Source organism: Acinonyx jubatus, chromosome A3 (genome assembly GCF_027475565.1).
Source record: "Acinonyx jubatus isolate Ajub_Pintada_27869175 chromosome A3, VMU_Ajub_asm_v1.0, whole genome shotgun sequence".
Classification (NCBI taxonomy): Eukaryota; Metazoa; Chordata; class Mammalia; order Carnivora; family Felidae; genus Acinonyx; species Acinonyx jubatus.
This window is the reverse complement of record NC_069388.1, coordinates 104,146,829-104,164,255: the sequence shown is the minus strand read 5'-3', so window position 1 is coordinate 104,164,255 and position 17,427 is coordinate 104,146,829. Positions and strand designations below refer to the sequence as shown.

Below are 17,427 nucleotides of genomic sequence, written 5' to 3'. Positions count from 1 at the left end.
CCAAATTCATCTTAAACTGGGTTTACTGCCATCCACCCCTCAGATTCGTTGCAAATGTAAAGTAATCATCACGATGCCCGGCACAAGGTAGGTGATTCAACAAATGCTCACTACCACTATTATTTCATTTGTGAGAGTTGGTTTAATTCTCCCTCAGGTTCTGAGAAATACTGAAGATTAGAACTGGAATCGAGTTCAAAGTCCATTTCTCCAACCACATCCTCTTACTTGGAAGCTGAATATTTCAATCTACCTAAATCTCAAAGGCTCTAAGCCTTTATCTTTCTGTTGGCAGAAAGTCTTATCTTTTACATGTTACCATTCTCTGCTTTCCTTGTAGCCCTGGGGATGCTTATATGTATTCATGACTTGGATTGATGGTCATGGCCACTGCCATGGTTCCCATCCCATGATGGTGTCATGGAGGTAAAAGTTGGCCCTGCCCATAAGAACAAGCCCTTCTTTCAAAATGAGAAGGGCACTGTTCTTTCTACATCATCATCAGCAATGGGAGGAAGGATCCTCAGCAAGTTTATTGATACAGCACCTTAAATTCTCAAACAAAACCTTTGTCCTAGGATAACTATATGAGTTCAAGATTCTGCCACTATATTGCACCCAGACACTTATGCCTTTTTTTTAATTCATTTAATGTTTATTTATTTATTTTGAGAGAGGGATTGTGAGCAGGAGAGGGGAAGAGAGAAAGAATCCCAAGCAGGTTCTGCACTATCAGCACAGAGACTGACGTGGGGCTCGAACTCACAAACCATTAGATCATTACCTGAGCTGAAACCAAGAGTTAGGCACTTAGCCAACTGAGCCACCCGGGTGCCCCATATGTCTTATTTTTAAATCAGGTTCTCCCTGCCCAACTCCTTCTTCCTTCTGTTGAGGTCTCTCTCCGTGGCTTCTATCACTCCCCTAGAATAGGACTTTAGTCAGAGACATTACACATGCACCAACCCATCAGATATGTCTATAAATGTTTGAAACCCAATGGTGGACAGCAATGAAGTCCTTTTCTCCTGGGCAAATAAGTGATTGTAAACAGTTACTTGGGTTTAGCAAGTAGCTCTATTCACCAAGAGTCCCCGCTTAATCCCACCAAGACCCACTCTGTTGTACCAGGTGAGGAAAACTCAAGGTTAAAGTGATTGGGCCACGATACACAAGCAGCTGGTGGCAGGGTGGGAAGCAGAACCCCAGCTCAGGACTCATTCTCCCATACCGCATGCCCCCCCCCCCCCCCCGCATTGCACAAGCTCCCTCTTCTACGCTGATGCCTTTGATGTAGCCAGATGGTTGACGTCGTTTTTTTGTTTTTTGCCAAAAATATGATTTGCGTTCCAAAACATCTCAAATTAAGCAGCTTATGACTGCTTCTTAAGATAAAGAGAACTGAGTTCTAACAAGGCCTTGTGGAAAGCTACTTGACAGGACCATGTTTCTTCTGTTTCCTATCTCTGGATGCCAGATGCCTGCTTTCTCCTGTCCACCCACAGGGGATTTGTGACTGGGTTTGAATTCTCCACCACTGTTTCCTGGAAAAGGCCCCAGAGCCACTGGTGTGTCTGCAAGAAAGGAGAAACATTTTGCCAACCCAGCATTGGCATGCCCTAAGGCACTTTAGAGTCCCAAACTCGGCTTTGGGTGCTAAAAAAATATTTTGGCAATTGCTGAGTTTCAGGAGCAAATGAGAACTAAGACTTGAGTGTCTGTCTTCTTAGCAAAAAAAAAAAAAAGAAAAAAGGCAGCCCAGGCTCCATGCTGACTGTGCTAACCACAGCACCACCTTTCAAATAAAAACTTAAAACTGAGCCATCCCGATATGTATTGGTAGCTAGGTATTTGATACAGTTTAGGGAAATCAGCTTTTGATTAATATTTAGCTAGAATTTTTATCTTCCACGTGTTAAAGCCTTTTGCAGGAATCTTCCATTCACACAGTGTAACTTAAGATAAACCAGTGGAGGGGCACCTGGGTGGCTAGGTCGGTTAAGCGTCCGACTTCGGCTCAGGTCATGATCTCGCGGTCCGTGAGTTCAAGCCCCGCATCGGGCTCTGTGCTGACGGCTCAGAGCCTGGAGCCTGTTTCAGAGTCTGTGTCTCCCTCTCTCTCTGCCCCTCCCCTGTTCATGCTCTGTCTCTCTCTGTCTCAAAAATAAATAAACGTTAAAAAAAATTGAAAAAAAAAAAGATAAACCGGTGGAAAGAAACACAAATAGAGACAAGCACCAATTTACCTGATCACCACTTAGGGGTGCTCACTGTGAGCTGACAGTGCAGATTCACTATTCAGGAGAACACCTCACAGAGTACACCCTGGGCACCCATTCGCCCTCAGTTATTAGCCTTTTCCACTAACCTGTGATTCTTTGACAGTCAGGACTCCTTGCTCCCAACCGTTCTCATAGCCCCCTCTCATACCTAAAAATACTGATCCATATACAAAATGGGAGAACCCGTGTATTCACCTGCTCAGACTGCCATAACCAAACCACAACAGTCTGAGTAACAAAATGTAATTTCTCACAGGTCTGCAGGCCAGAAGTCCAAGATGGAGGGGGTGGCATGTTGGGTTTCTTCTGAGGCCTCTCCTTCTTGGCTTGCAGGCGGCTGGCCTCTTGCTGTGTCCTCACATGGTCATGCCTCTGTGCACATGCCTCTTTTTTGAGGCCACCAGTCTGATTGAATTAGGGCCAACATGAATGGCCTCATTTTAACTCAGTCACCTCTTTAAAGGCCCTATCTCTAAATATAGCCACATTCTGAGGCACCGGAGGTTAGGGCCTCAACAGAAGAATTTTAGGGGGACACAATTTAGCCCATAAAAGCCTGTCTTTATGGAAAGTTTCCAAATTATGTGAAACAATAAAGAAATCCATTCTTAAGAGCCCTGTGGTTGTTTGGGGCTGTGTAGAAAGACAGAGCCAGATCTAACATGTGGTTTAATTTTAGGGACTGCATGCTTCTTGTTCCATCCAAATACTTTGCATGCTTTCAAGTTCTCTTATTAGAGCTTCATATTTTTTTATTTATATCAAATGAGGTTTTCTTCTGTTAAAATGCAAGCAGCCCTAGATTGAGCCTCGTTTGTCACTGAGACTTCAATACAGCCATGGCTTCCTTCCTGAGAGCAGTTTCTGATGAAGGACAGATGACTGGGTACCTCTAGGGTGAGAGAGGAGGTGAAGGGTGGGTCATGGAGCAGGGCAAAAGAAAAAGAAACAAGACGCTGGGGGCATGAGAATTCAGACCTCACTGGCTTCACCATTTAGCCCGAACGGCGACAGAGATTGAACATTCCTGCTCCAGTCCACGGTGCTACATCTGTTGCTAGGAAGCAGCCACTCAGGCAAAGACCATATTATCTAGCTAGCTTCCCTTTGTCTCTAGTTGTGGCCACACGACAGCCTCTTGGACAGTGGATTGTGGGCCATGATGTACTCCAGTTCAAGTCTAGCCTATAAAAATCTTCTACACATTTTTTGTCTTCTCTCTTTTCTATCTACCATCTACCATCCGGAGCAAAGGATTCTGAAGCCCTTAGAAATGGTAGAGCCACAAAATGGAAGAAGCCTGGGTCTCTGAATCACTACACGGAAGGCCTCCCACTAAACACCTAATCACTGAGGAGCACTGGGTGGCTCAATCAGTTAAGCGTCCGACTTCAGCTCAGGTTATGATCTCACAGTTTGTGAATTCGAACCCCATGTCAGGCTCTGTGCTGACAGTTCAGAGCCTGGAGTCTGCTTCAGATTGTGTCTGCCCCTCTCCCACTCACGCTCTGTCTCTGTCTCTCTGTCTCTCTCTCTCTCTCTAAGATAAATAAACATTAAAAAACAAGCAGCCACTCTCAAATGTTATTATATGAATAATTCCTATTGGTTCAACCACAGAAATTTCAGAGATTGTCCCTTTTAGCACTGAGTGATTTCATAATTAATAAGCTAACACAGTCAATGTGTGGATAGGTTTGGCAGGAAATTAATAATCCCTTCAAAACTGGATGGTTTATGCTAGTTTATGCCAAGAGGAAATACAGATAAGAAGAAGGGTAGCATTTTAATTTTAATGTAAAATGACTTTTATTCAAATATTACTATTCAGTTCAGGTTGACCGGTAGTAATAATGATCACAGAAAGCTGCAGTTTGTAAGTATCATCGCATTTGAAAATAACTGGTAGAGTGAGAAGCACACAATGAAATGACGAAACATTAGAAAGGTGAAAAGAAATTTTGGACTGGAAGTCAAGTGTCCTGAATTCTAGTTCCACCTCAACACTATCAGCTATGACCAGGAGCCTTCATCCTTCTAGTCACTACCAGCTCTACATGCAAGACTGGAGATGTTCACTTAGGGAAGATGGTGCCTCCTAGGAGAAAAAAAGCACACCTAAGGAGAACTGGTCACACTGCTTTATGCAAAGAAGGTGCTCAAAAAATATGTATTTAATAAATTAATGTTTCAAAAGGGACTCCCTACCTTATAAAGCAATTCAAACTAAAACCAAGATGGCAGAGGGTGAACACAGGTGGAACTTTCACCCCAACCCCCTCCTACACTGGAAGAAATGTCTCTATGTGTTCAGGTATATAAAGGATTCAGCTCCCTTTCTGAATCATGAGAAAAGGGCAGAAGTATGAATAAATCTGGAGATGATGTACAATCAAAAGTATAATCCTCTGTTTAAGTCCTGCATTTAAGTTTCAAAAGTAAAAGAAGAAGATGAAGACGAAGACAAAGAAGAAGAAGAAGAAAAACCATCTATCTTGAAACACTGAAATAAAACCCAAGGCTATATAATTGAAATAATAGTGTAATACAGACTTTTGTTTAGCCACAAGCAGAAAGCTTTGCCTAGGTAGCTATATTAAGGGCCTAGACCAGTTCTTGGAACATGGACACCTAAGTGCTGAATGACAGCATTAATAAGTGAGCATTTGTGGAGTGTAAAGCACTGTGGTAGGCATAGCGAGTGAAGCCTCTACAGAGGCTGAAAGGCTAGTAAAAGAGATCCACATGCCATCAATCCACTCAAACCCAAGGCAGAATGAAATACATGGTGAACAGAGGTATAAAATCATGCTACGGGGAAAAAGGAAGTTAATCCCAATGGGGAGGAAGAAGAGGTAAGGTATTGAAGAATATGTGGAATTTAGGCTGAGCCCAAAGTGGAAGAATGGCTGAGGGAACAGCATGTTGAAACAGAAGAGCCTGGCTGGCCTGGGAAGGCTGGGCACACACACGGCACTTGAGGAGATGGCCTTGGAAAAGAGAGGTAGAGCCACATATCGGGGTCTGATTGTGACTAGGGAGCAAAATCTTCACCTCAAAATTTGACCCTCATGAAAAGAAGTGGATTTCCTTTCTTTGTCTTCTTCCAAATTTTATAAAGCATTTACTTCCTTTAAACAGTATGAAACAGCATATTAATAAATCATTTCAATCTAAGACGAATGTCATGCCCAAATCATTTAATGCAATAGAAGTTAAAATAACGTGAAGAAAATATGTTATATAATAAAACATAGAAATACTTTAGTTCTATCTTTTTGAATCATATTAACTTTTGGATAACAAAACCCCATTTTGTTTCAGTTCTTACCATTAGAAGGGACCTTCTTAAGGTCTGTGTTAGCCATCCAGCTGCCTCCCCTGGTAACTGTGCTTCAGAAAAGGAACTGAATTCAGTCTTTATTTATATGGCTGAGTCAAAAGAGAGGATCTGCTAAGAGCTTCTCATAGGTCAACACAATTCAGTTGGTAATCCATGGTTACTCAAATCATTTCAAGGGGTATAGAAATAGGAAGATATGAGCAGACAGAAGTCGTAGCTTCAACAGAGGCTCAGAAAAATGCCAAAGCCTTTATTCTGTTCATTCAACAAATATTAATGAATTAATCATTATAAATTGTTTAATTAACAACATTTACTTTGTACAAGCACTGTTTTAAGTCCCAGAAATTCATAAATAAACAAGATCATCAAGATCTTTACTCACATGGAGATTATGTTCTGGGAGGAAAAGAGGTCATACACAAGATGTGGTGGAGGAGGAATATTCTGAAACCTTCACTGAGGCTTCCATTTCCACAGCCAACCTCATTCCGCCCTCACATTCCCTATACCCTTTAAGAAGCAAGGGCCCCTTTCCATTGGCTCAACTCTTGGTGGCTTTGAGTGCATACACAGATTTTTTTTTAACTCATAGAAGAAACAACAGTATTGCAAATCGAGATGTTTGGAGAGGAAATGTTTTGCTTTATTTTTGCCTTGTTTTGTTAAATTTCACACACACACACAAAAACCTTGGCTTTGAATAAGTTTTGTCAAGAAGACAAAGCCCGGAAGAGGACACAGAGTTTATCCATAAACACAGCTTGCAAAAGAGTATAGATGAGATGACAGTTTCCTCACCACATAAAGAGGAGATCAAAGATCTTTCTGAGTTGAAGGAAAGAGCTTCAAAACTGGGAGATAAAAGCAAGAGAGAAAATTATTGGTGGTGGTTCCTTAAATAGAGTCCCTGCCTCCTGGCCCACCTCAGAAAAGAAACTTGAGTTGGGTGAAGATACAGCCCCCAAATAGGTTCAGGAATCTGACAGCAGAGAATTTCTTACACCTCACATTATGTCCCACATGGCAGGGAGTGTTCCCAGCAGAACAGAATGGAGGCTGGCATGTTCCAGCAGAAAGAAAACCCAGCATAGCTGTTCTACAACACCCTACCCCAGTATCCATCAGCACGGAATGGTAGGGGAGAGCGTCAAAAAGCTTCCCCTAATCCTGATGGACAATACCGGTGGAACAGGTGAGGCAACTTGCCTTAGACAAAAAGGATGCTGGATGACTGGCAAAGACCCAAATAGAAGGGAGGGCAGCATGAGGTGACCGACGGCAGCAGAGGCAAAAGTCTTCAACCACTCAAAAGAGATCAGAGTGGACAAGAAGTCGAAATAGCTCAGACCCTCCTTCTCTAGCCCTTATTCCTGTAATCTATCCCACTCTGACATGTATAAGAGACTTTATTGTGTCAAGCCAATGAAATCTGAGGCTGTTTGTGACAGTAGTTTAGCTTACTGTGGTTATTATTAAAAACAAGGAAATTTCCATTTCTTTTTTTTTTTAATGTTTATTTATTTGAGAGGCAGAAAGAGACAGAGAGACAGAGCGTGAGTTGGGGAGGGGCAGAGAGAGAGGGAGTCACAGAATGAAAGCAGGCTCCAGGCTCTGAGCTGTCAGCCCAAAGACCAGCATGGGGCTCAAACTCATGAACCGCAAGATCATGACCTGCATCAATGTCAGACACTTCACCAACTGAGCCACCCAGGCACCCCTCCATTTCTTTTTTTTAATGTTTATTTATTTTTGAAAGAGAAAGAGAATGTGCAAGTGGGGGAGGGGGTACAAAGGGGGACAGAGGATCCAAACAGGGTTCTGCACTAGCAGCAATGAGCCCAATGTGGGGCTCAAACTCACAAACCATGAGATCATGACCTGAGCCGAAGTTGGACGCTCAACCAACTGAGCCACGCAGGTGCCCCAAAACTTCCATTTCTTTTGTTTGTTTGAATATGTGACATTTAAAATTTGTACCCAGTAAGTGATAAATACGAAGAAAACAAAGCAAGGTGACATGGGAAATAGAGACTAACAGAGAAATAAATGAATGATTTCTCTGTCAGGAATAAATTATCTCTATGAAAATAATCTTTGAGCTGAAACCTAAATATTGAGAAGAAGCTGGCCACATGAAGTTCTTCAATATGAAAGTTCCAGGCAGAAGAGAAAGTGCAAAAGCTCTGAGGTGGGGATAAACTCAGTGTGTTTATGGAACTCAAGGAAGGCCAATGTGTTGAGAACACAGAAAGCAAGAGAGCAGTAGGTGAGTCAGAGAAATAAGCATGACCATATCATTTAGGGTTTAAAAGTCATAAAAAGATAATCTGGGGACGCCTGGCTGGCTCATTCAGAAGAACATGGGACTATTGATGTCAAAGTCATGACTTCGAGCCCCAGGCTGAGTATAGAGATCACATACATATATACATAGAAAGTAGACTGAATTTTACACTAAATTCCATGAGAAACCATTGGTAAGGGTTAAGAAGGGAGATTATATGACCTGACTTATAATTATTTTGGCTGCTGTTTGGAGAAAGGATTAGAGCGGGACAAAAATGGAAGCTGAGGGAAGACTTAAGAGACCATTAAAATAGTCCAGATGAGAGTATTTGATTGTTTAACCCAAAAGTGATGGTTGTAGAAATGGAAAGAAGTGAATATATTGGAGATATATTTCAGAGATGGAAATGATTAGCTGGATGTGACACCCAATGAAAAGAATAGAATATTCCCAAGCTTTCATATTAAGAAACTGGGAAAAGGTGATGCCATTGAGGAGAGACTGGGAGAAGAACAGTTTGGGGAGAGGGGACAATAGAGAACAGAGCTCTGTTTGGGGTCCGTTACAAAGAAGATGCCTATTAGACATTCAAGTCAGGGAGGCAGTTTGACATCAGGTAGGCAGTTTGATTTATGAGCCTGCAGCACAAGGACAAGTCAAGACTGGAGTCTTACATTCAGGAGTCATCTGCATATAGATGGTATTAACATTACAGGACTAAATGAAATCCACCAGGGAGAGAGTGTAGCTAGAGAAGAGAACCCTGGAAAGAGTCTGGAGGTCAAGCAAAAATGGAGCAAGTCAAGAGACTGACAGGGAACATCCAGTGAAATTGGAGATCAAATAAGAGAAGCTGGCATCACAGAAGCCAAGAAAAGAAACTACCTGGGTTATCTATACTCTGAAGTTAGCACAGATAGTTCAAAAGGTTTGCCAAGTTGCTTAGGACCTTGAGTCAATAATTTCTATCTCACCATTCCTCACAGAAAGAAAAATGTCAGGGTCATGGATACAAATTGCCTCCCAAATGCATGCCCTTAGCCTCTTGGGGAGGATGAACATATTAATAGCTCTGATCCCTCCTCTCTACCACTGGCGTAGCTCCTCTTGTTTGTACTGACTCAAGAAAGTCTTCTCCATAGTCAAAAACAACATCTTTCAAGACAGATAATTCAAATCCACTAGGCCTGTGAGAATGACTTTCTTTTTACATATATTATGTATATGAGAATATCAACCTACAGATTATCATCAGACAGACTACATATAATGAATATAGGATGGTTTGCTTACTATTAATTGGTTTGCCTTTGGGACTGTATTTTAAATAAAATATTGTTAATAGCCATCACTTTGTCTATAGGAATAGTTTGACCTGCTGCAAATATTAGCTAACCCAGCACTTCATAACCACTGACTTCTCTTTGGTTAGACTATCAAAGATAACATTTAAAGATCAAATGATATATGAAAGAAAATGCCTTAATCACCCTAATAAGCTCATTTCCCACATTAATGGTGACTTATGATAAGACGGTTTCCAGATTAGCCAACAGGAGATATATCCAATTCTGTACCAACTTTAAGGAACCTACATCACAACACTTGAGATTTCTTCAAGTTACAGCTTAAGATGTCAGAGTATTCAACTCTGCTTGTTTGCTTGTTTTTATTGATGTTGTCCTAGTTGAAGTGATGCTGATAGTTATTAGTACTTAAATACCAAGGAGAAATTTAAATAAAACTCTCTAGTCTCCTACACAAATCTTAAAAGGTCTAGCAACATATGTAAATTGTACAGAAAAGTATACAAATTAATTGATCCAGAAAATTTCCATCCTCAAATAGAGAAAAAGTTAACCTCCCCATCCACCAAAATATAAGTATATAATCTACCTCACAACTTTGCACACAAGTTCAAGAGGGTCTCAGATCCCCTGAAGACTACCTGTTCCCCCACTGCCCCAGAGTTTTCAAATATTCTGGACTTATTTTCTCTTACAGCGTATACCTTCTCCTTTGTCATCAGAAACCAGAAATTTGAGTTTCCCAAAGTGTGGTCTTAACAGATGTTGGGTTTTTTGTTTTTTTTTGTTTTTTTTTATTCTCTAGGGAAATGGGCAAGACCCTTTGACGGTTTCCCACAGTAAGAGGCTAGAGATGCTGGGAGCTATCCTGTGTCCTGAAAATCTTGGTACCAGGAGCTGTCCAAGGTACCTAATGTCTTAAATGAGAACTTCTCAAAAGTATGGTCTACAGACTACCTGTATCAAAAATCAACTGGGTATGAGTATTAAAACACAGATTCCTAGCCCATCCCAGAGCCACCAAGTCAGAATCTTTATAGGTAAGCATCACAAATCTACATTTTGACAAGTTTCTGAGGAGTTCTTACGTCTGTAACAAATGTCTCCCAAACACTAGTACCACTTTGTTAGGACTGGAGACTGTTTATTTTGATCTGACTTCACTGACCACTATAAATACACCTTTAATATTATCTGTATTAGCAGCCATGATGAGTTATTTTATTCCTGAAAAGTACATTAACCAAATTTCTTCCAGATAGTTTCTGTCACAATTTGTTGCCAGAGACCAAAATTCAACCCCATCAAGAAATCTCAAGAAAGGCAAAGCCTTTTGAAAATCAACTTTGTTGGCATTTTAGCAAGTCTTTCCTGCCCATACAATATAGTAATAAAAATAATTCTTAATTACAACCAATATTCACTGATCAGTCACTTGATGCCATCTGTCAAATCTATGATAATGATAATGCAGGGGCACCTGGGTGATTCAGTCAGTTGAACGTCTGACTTTGGCTCAGGTCATGATCTTGTAGTTCATGAGTCTGAGCCTCACATCAAGCTCTGTGCTGACAGCTCAGAGCCTGGAGCCTGCTTCAGATTCTGTGTCTCCTTCTCTCTCTGCCCTCCACTGCTTGCTCGCTCTCTCGCTCTCTCTCTCTCTCTCAAATAAATATTAAATAAATAAATAAATAAATAAATAAATAAATAATGATAATACAGACAGTCCCCAACTTACGATAGGTCAACTTACAATTTTTTTGACTTTACAATGGTGCAAGAGCAATCTGCATCTGGTAGAAACCTCACTTCAAATTCTGAATTTTTACCTTTTCTTTGCCTAGTGATAGGCTGTATGATTCTCAAAGATGCTAGGCAACATCAGCAAGCTTCAGCTTCCAGTCACCCATACAATCATGAGGCAAACAACCAATACACTTACAACTATTGTGTTTTTCACTTTTAGTAGAGTATTCAATAAATTACATAAGATATTCAATACTTTATTATACAATGGCTTTATGTTAGATGATTTTGTCCAACTGCAGGCAACTGTACATGTTCTGAACACATATGCGGTAAGGCAGGCTAAATTATGACTTTCAGTAGGTCAGATAAATTAAATATGTGCTTGACCTATGATATTTTCAACTTATGACGGTTTTATCAGCATGTCTTCCCATCATAAGTCAAGGAAGATCTGTAGTTATCAAAACAACAAAAATATTGTGTTCACTACATGCCTAGCACTACTGAAAGTTCCTCACATGATTGTCTCATTTAATTCTTATAATATGTGTACCTATGATCCCAAAGAAAGCAGGAAAAATTGTACCCTGTGTTACCCATGTAAGGTGTCAGTACCCACTTACATGCCTTGTCATATAAATGTATGAAAATAAAGCTAATGCTTTGCTACTATTTTTTAAAATATATGCAAGTGGGGGAGAATAGAAATGCCCTTTATTGCTTGCTGTTACTGTTCTGGTCACTTTAACATGTTTTTCTTCATTACAAAAATTACAGCTATTTAAGAAAAAGGTTTTATTATCCCTGTTTTAACAGGTTTATTGTGGCATTGACATACAATTATCCGCACGTATTTAAAGTGTGCAACTTAATAGGTTTTGATATATGAATACACTTGTGAAACCATCACTCCCAAAAGTTTCCTTGTGTCCTCCCTTCTAACCTTCTCCAGTTGCTTGTTCCAAGATAACCACTGGTCTGCTTACTGATGCTATAGACTAGTGTGTATTTTCTAGAATTTTATATAAATGAAATCATGCAGTATGTACTCTTTTTTTTCTGCCATATTACATTCAGCATAATTATTTTAAAATTCATCCACATTGTTTCATTTATCAGTAATTCATTCTTTTTTACTGCTGATAAGTATTCCATTTATTGCCATTTTATAGATAAGAAAACTGAAAATAAGCAACTTGTCTAAGACCATGGTAAAGGACTAGATTCAAATGTAAGTCTGTCCAACATGAAAGCCCCAGATTTTCTCACTAAAAATTCTGTCTCTATTTCTTTTTTTCTTTTTAGAGAGATAGAGAGAGAACAAGCAAGGTAGTAGAGGGTCAGAGGGACAGAGAGAGAATCTTAAGAGAGAGAATCAACACGGGGTTCAATCCCAAACCCTGGGATCATGAACTGAGCCAAAATCAAGAGTAGGACACTCAACCAACTGAGTCACCCAGGTGCCTCATGTGTCTATTTTTTTTTAACTGAGAAACAGCTCTATATACATCTTGAGAATGGAACACATATAACCCCAAGAGTGGGCAGAATATAGTAATCATGCAAAAAAAAATAGCTGTTGAATGACTGGAGAGGATGTCAACTACCCTCCCCATCCCCACTATACTGCTTAATCAGTACCACCTCAACCCTTGGGCTTTCCATTACTAAGTCAGTCACCCTAAGAAGAATGCCAAAATCCTGGAGCTGCCAAGGTACATGGATATCACTGTGCACAGGGCCTAAGCTGTAGCTAGAATCCCATCTCATAGGCCAAAAAGGAAGGAAGAATGTGGGGCAAATGATCGGAGGTGAGCAGATTTATATCAGGGTAGGGAAGAATCCAAGGAATTATAAAGACCTCATTAAACTAGGTCACTTGTGTGACTTCCCCTAATGGATAGACCAGGGACAGAAGAGGAAATAACAAGTATAAAGTGGAAAAGAAAGGAAATGTGGACTACCCTCACCAAACTCCCAACTGCTTATTTGGTGATCTCAGGCACCCACAACTCTTGGAGTATAAAAACTTAAAAGACTGCATTTGCTCCCTCCCCAGTGCTCAACATATTTTAAGGGAGGAACTAAAAACAATAATAGTAACAATAACTAGTATTTATAGAGTGCTTATTATGAGCCAGACACCATATAAGAGAATCTTATTCCATTTCCATTTTACTAACAAGGAAACTAATTCTCAGAAAATACAAGTGACTGGTCCAAAGTCATATATCCAGAATTCCAATCTGAGTTTTACTCCAGACTCTTCCCATGCCTCACAAGGATTCCCAGCTGCCTCGCACCCAACCACCCCCACATGCTTCACCATGACTGGTCCCACCCCAGGCTCACTTCAGAGTATATGTATACTTAGGTCCTTCACTTTCAAATCCCAGACACCTTATCTTACCCTATCACAATATATCATTCTGTGTGCCTTGTCCTCGCAATACTGAAACACTACACTCAATATAAAAGATACTCTGATAGGGGCACCTGGGTGGCTCAGTCAGTTAAGGGCCCAACTTCGACTCAGGTCATGATCTCACAGTTCATGAGTTCCAGATCTGCATCGAGCCCTGCATCAGGCTCTACGCTGACATCCTCTGCTTAGGATTCTCTCTCCCTCTCTCTCTGCCCCTCCCCTGCACCCACACGCACTCTTCCTCTCTCTTTCTCAAAATAAGTAAATTTTCCAAAAAAAAAAAAAAGGTACTCTGAATAACTGTGCATCAAAATGTTAATGCTTATGTTATGCTCTTCTCAGGCACCCACTGGAGCTTAAGAAGACAGTCCATAAAAGAATAATGGAAATGGCGGGCAGGACCATGATACAGAGATTTTCCAAGCCTGGTCTTCACACAAGTGAATGGTCATTGATTTACAGACTGTAATTCCAGGCAAAGTAAATTACTATTCCTCTTTTGGAGGTGCCAACTTGGGCTGAAGTGGCCTTTTGCCTGGAGGAAGAAGAACGGAAATAGTAATCGTACCAGTTAACAGTGATAGGAGCCACCATTTACCGATTGCTATTGGCTATTGGGTATTGGGTATGTTTTACCAATAGTATTTCAATTAATCCCCAATTCCACGAAGTAGGTGCTATTGTTAGTCTCACATACAGGCGAGGAAACAGGAAGAAGCTAAGAAACCTGGGAATCAATGGCTGGTCATGCATTCTTAACCAGTTTACAGATCTCCACCAGTTATCGTTTATTATGCACCTGTCATGTGCCTGACACTGTGAGAACCTTAAGCATATTAATTAATTGAAACTTCATAGGGACCCTCTGAGGTAGACATTATTATCCCCATTGTACAGATAGGGCTCAGCCAGGAAATAAAGGAGACGGAGTTAATGGAAAAGCTGGAATCGACCAAGGGCCGTCAAAAGGCTTTCGGTCCCGAGAGCCAAGTACACCAAGCGCCGACTGCGCGGGACAACAGCGCCAGGCGTTCGTCACTCCTGCAAACCACCAGGGGGCGCCGCCCGCCCAAGGCTGGAAAAACAGCGGGGAGCCGGGCTCCCTCCCCGGGCGGCGCGAGCTCCCCTCTAGCCCGCCCCATCCACAGCAGCCAATCAAAAACTTCGCTGACGGCGCCGCGCTCCCCGCGGGAACAGCCGTAGAGGATGACTAGATAATTCTCTTATTGGATACTTGGTTTTTTACAAAAAAGATGTAAAGTGATGCACCTATGACGGAAAGTCCCCACAAGAGTCTGTAGCGGGAAGACAGGGCTTATTTTTTACCTGAAAAATTCTCTGGGTGAGGCGTCTCCGCCCGGCCCTCCTACGGCGGTGAAGGCGGCAACCAATCCCGATAGTCCCTTTACGCGTCTATCGCTCCCACCAATCATCGCTCAGCCTTCAGGGGCGGTCCCTTACCATCTCAGCCTATCAGGAGCGCAGTTTGCCCCTTGCTGGTCACGCATGGCGAGACTGGGCTCCTCCCGGCGGGAGCCGAGCGCGGGCCCCGCCCCGCGGGGATGTAAGGGTTGTGGAGGTGCGGGGTCTGCAGAGGGCTTGCACCTCAGACAGCGGCCGCCACCTCTCTTTGGCTGGCGCTGCGGTTGGCATGGGGCTTTGTTGTGACCCGCAAGCTCAGGTTGGGGCCGCACTCCTTCATCCCAGGCCTTGCACGTGCAATGCCCCCTGACTTAATCGCGCGCACCTCCGCTTCACAGGACCCCACACAAAATGTCAACCAGCCCCTTCCCTTGCAGGTCTTCTCTGAGCACCTTGGGAACTTTGTAAATATGACACTGCAGCAGTTACTGCATTATTTTATTTATTACTCTGTTACATGCTTAACTGAGGGCGGAGACCACATCTTAAATATCTTTGCATTGGGCATGCGACTTTGACATTGCATGTAAACTCCGCACAGCACTTTGCTCAACTGCAAAGGGGCGATAATGGCTAACCCCTGCGCAAAAGGCGTGCATTAAATCAATGCTTGTAAAGCAGTCAGAAGAGTGTCTCGGACACAGCAAGCGCTCCAAAAAATGTTAACCCACTGTTATTCCTGTGCCTGGCAGAAGTGTGCAGTATTTGAAATCAGTTTCACATACTCATTTTCAGATGAAAATCTTTATTCATACGTAAGACTATGAATGTGTCCAGGGTGCTGCAACGTGTTCCTGCAATTGAGAGCAGCACTCTGGGTTCAAGTTCTAACTGCAGCTTGCCAGCTGAATGACCATAGCAATTACCTTGAAAGTGCTTTAGTTCCTCAACTGTGAAATGGGGATGATGATGATAATACCTACTTCACAGGGTTGTGGCATATGCAAGTAATGCATGAGAAGTGCTTAGAACAGTGTCTGTCCTACAATCAGCTCTCCATTTTTTCCTTCCTTTCTTATCCCAGTTTCCCCTTGAGAGCAAGGACAAGAATGTAATGGCACAGGATAGTTTCATAGCCTCTACCTTACACTTGTCTTCCACTTTTAACTTTTGCAAAGCATATTCATATATTCTCTCATTTAAGATTCACAGCAACCAAGTGAGGCTCAGAGAAGCTACTGTTTTGCTGGAATCCTAAAACATCATTTTGGTACAGTTTCATACATGTGCATTTGGAAGACAGTTGGTATTTTTATTTTTATTGTATTTTATTTTTTTTTTATTTTTTTATTTTTATTTTTATTTTTTATTTTTATTTTATTGTATTTTTATATTTGTTCTACAAGCTGCTTCCTTCACTTAACAATACATCTCAGAGAGCTTTTTATGCCTATTCCCTATTACTTTTTAATTACGGCATAGTCTTTCATGCCTGAACTTGTTTAACCATTCCCCTATTGTTATACATTCAAATGTTTAAAGCCAAATTCTGTTGAGTCTCCCTCAGGGCCCACAGCTTTGATTACTCAGACTCTGAGCAGTCTCAGGCCTATCAAGTCACTGGGAAATGAAGTCCCGATGGTCAAGAGTTTCCACTTGGCTCCAAGTTTCTCCAAACCACAAGCCCAAGGCTCCAGCAAGCTGTGGAGGGTCCCCTACTGCTGTGAGCAAAGGGCTGGGAGAATGTCCACATAGGGCTGGAAAGGGCTGCTGATGACTTTACCCTTCAGTGCTATTGGAGTCAGAGGGCCTCTCTCAGACAGCATCTCCCCAAAACTGGGGGTTTCTTGGCACCTCTGCCCTTGTATCTACCCCATCCAGGTCCCTCACACACTCTGCCCCCTAAAAACTTATTTCACTGTAACCTCTCCCCTCCACAAATAGGCACACTTTTCTGTTGTCAAATGCACCCTATTTCATTAAAACACCCAAGAAACCCTAGCAGAGTTCCCAGCCCATCCCTCTCAGGCTCAGCTAGGAGATAGAAGGAGTGCAAGGAGGTCATGGACACCCATCATGACATAGGGGACCCTCAGACATCCAATTCCAAAATGTAGTTCTGCAACCAGAAAGTTGCTTACCTCTCCTGAGCCTCAGTTTCTCCATTTTCCAAATGAAAATGGAGGAACTGGAGTGAGAATCCAGGAGACATAAATGGAGGAAGGGGGAACACATTATGGGCACAGCTATCAGAGAATGAGGAGAGGAAGCAGGGAACCAGGGGAAAGCCCTGAATTCTCCTCCTTGGGATGGATGGAGCTGCTCCTGGAGCAAGGCTCAGCATGAGACCTCCCTATATCTGCTGGGAAAAGCAGAGAAACAAGGTTGTGTCTCAGGACATCATCTCGACGCTTTTGCTTGAGGCTGTCACCACATCTCAGCCCTTACAAAGTGCTCTTTCCCCAGTCCCTTGAAGATGCTGTACATCCCCAGAATCAGTCTCACATAGGACACAGGTTATTATCTGCTTACCCCCACTATCCAGCCCTCTTTCTTCCTTGGTAACAGATTTTCAGCTGGGATCATTGCCTTTCAGGATGGGACTACATTTCCCAGACTCCTTTGCGGCCAGTTTTCTGGCCAAAAAACAGTTCTGTACCAGGCTTCCC

The 17,427-nt window shown here is 42.1% G+C and overlaps 1 long non-coding RNA gene across 1 annotated transcript in view; it reads right to left on the bottom strand.

Annotated features, from left to right (window-relative positions):
• Positions 1-14,762, bottom strand: part of LOC128311269 (uncharacterized) — a 395,847-nt gene extending 381,085 nt beyond the window's left edge. Inside the window, exon 1 of the long non-coding RNA XR_008289500.1 lies at positions 14,723-14,762. This is a non-coding gene — a long non-coding RNA (uncharacterized LOC128311269). The remainder of the gene's footprint in view (positions 1-14,722) is intronic.
• Positions 14,763-17,427: the final 2,665 nt, after the last annotated feature.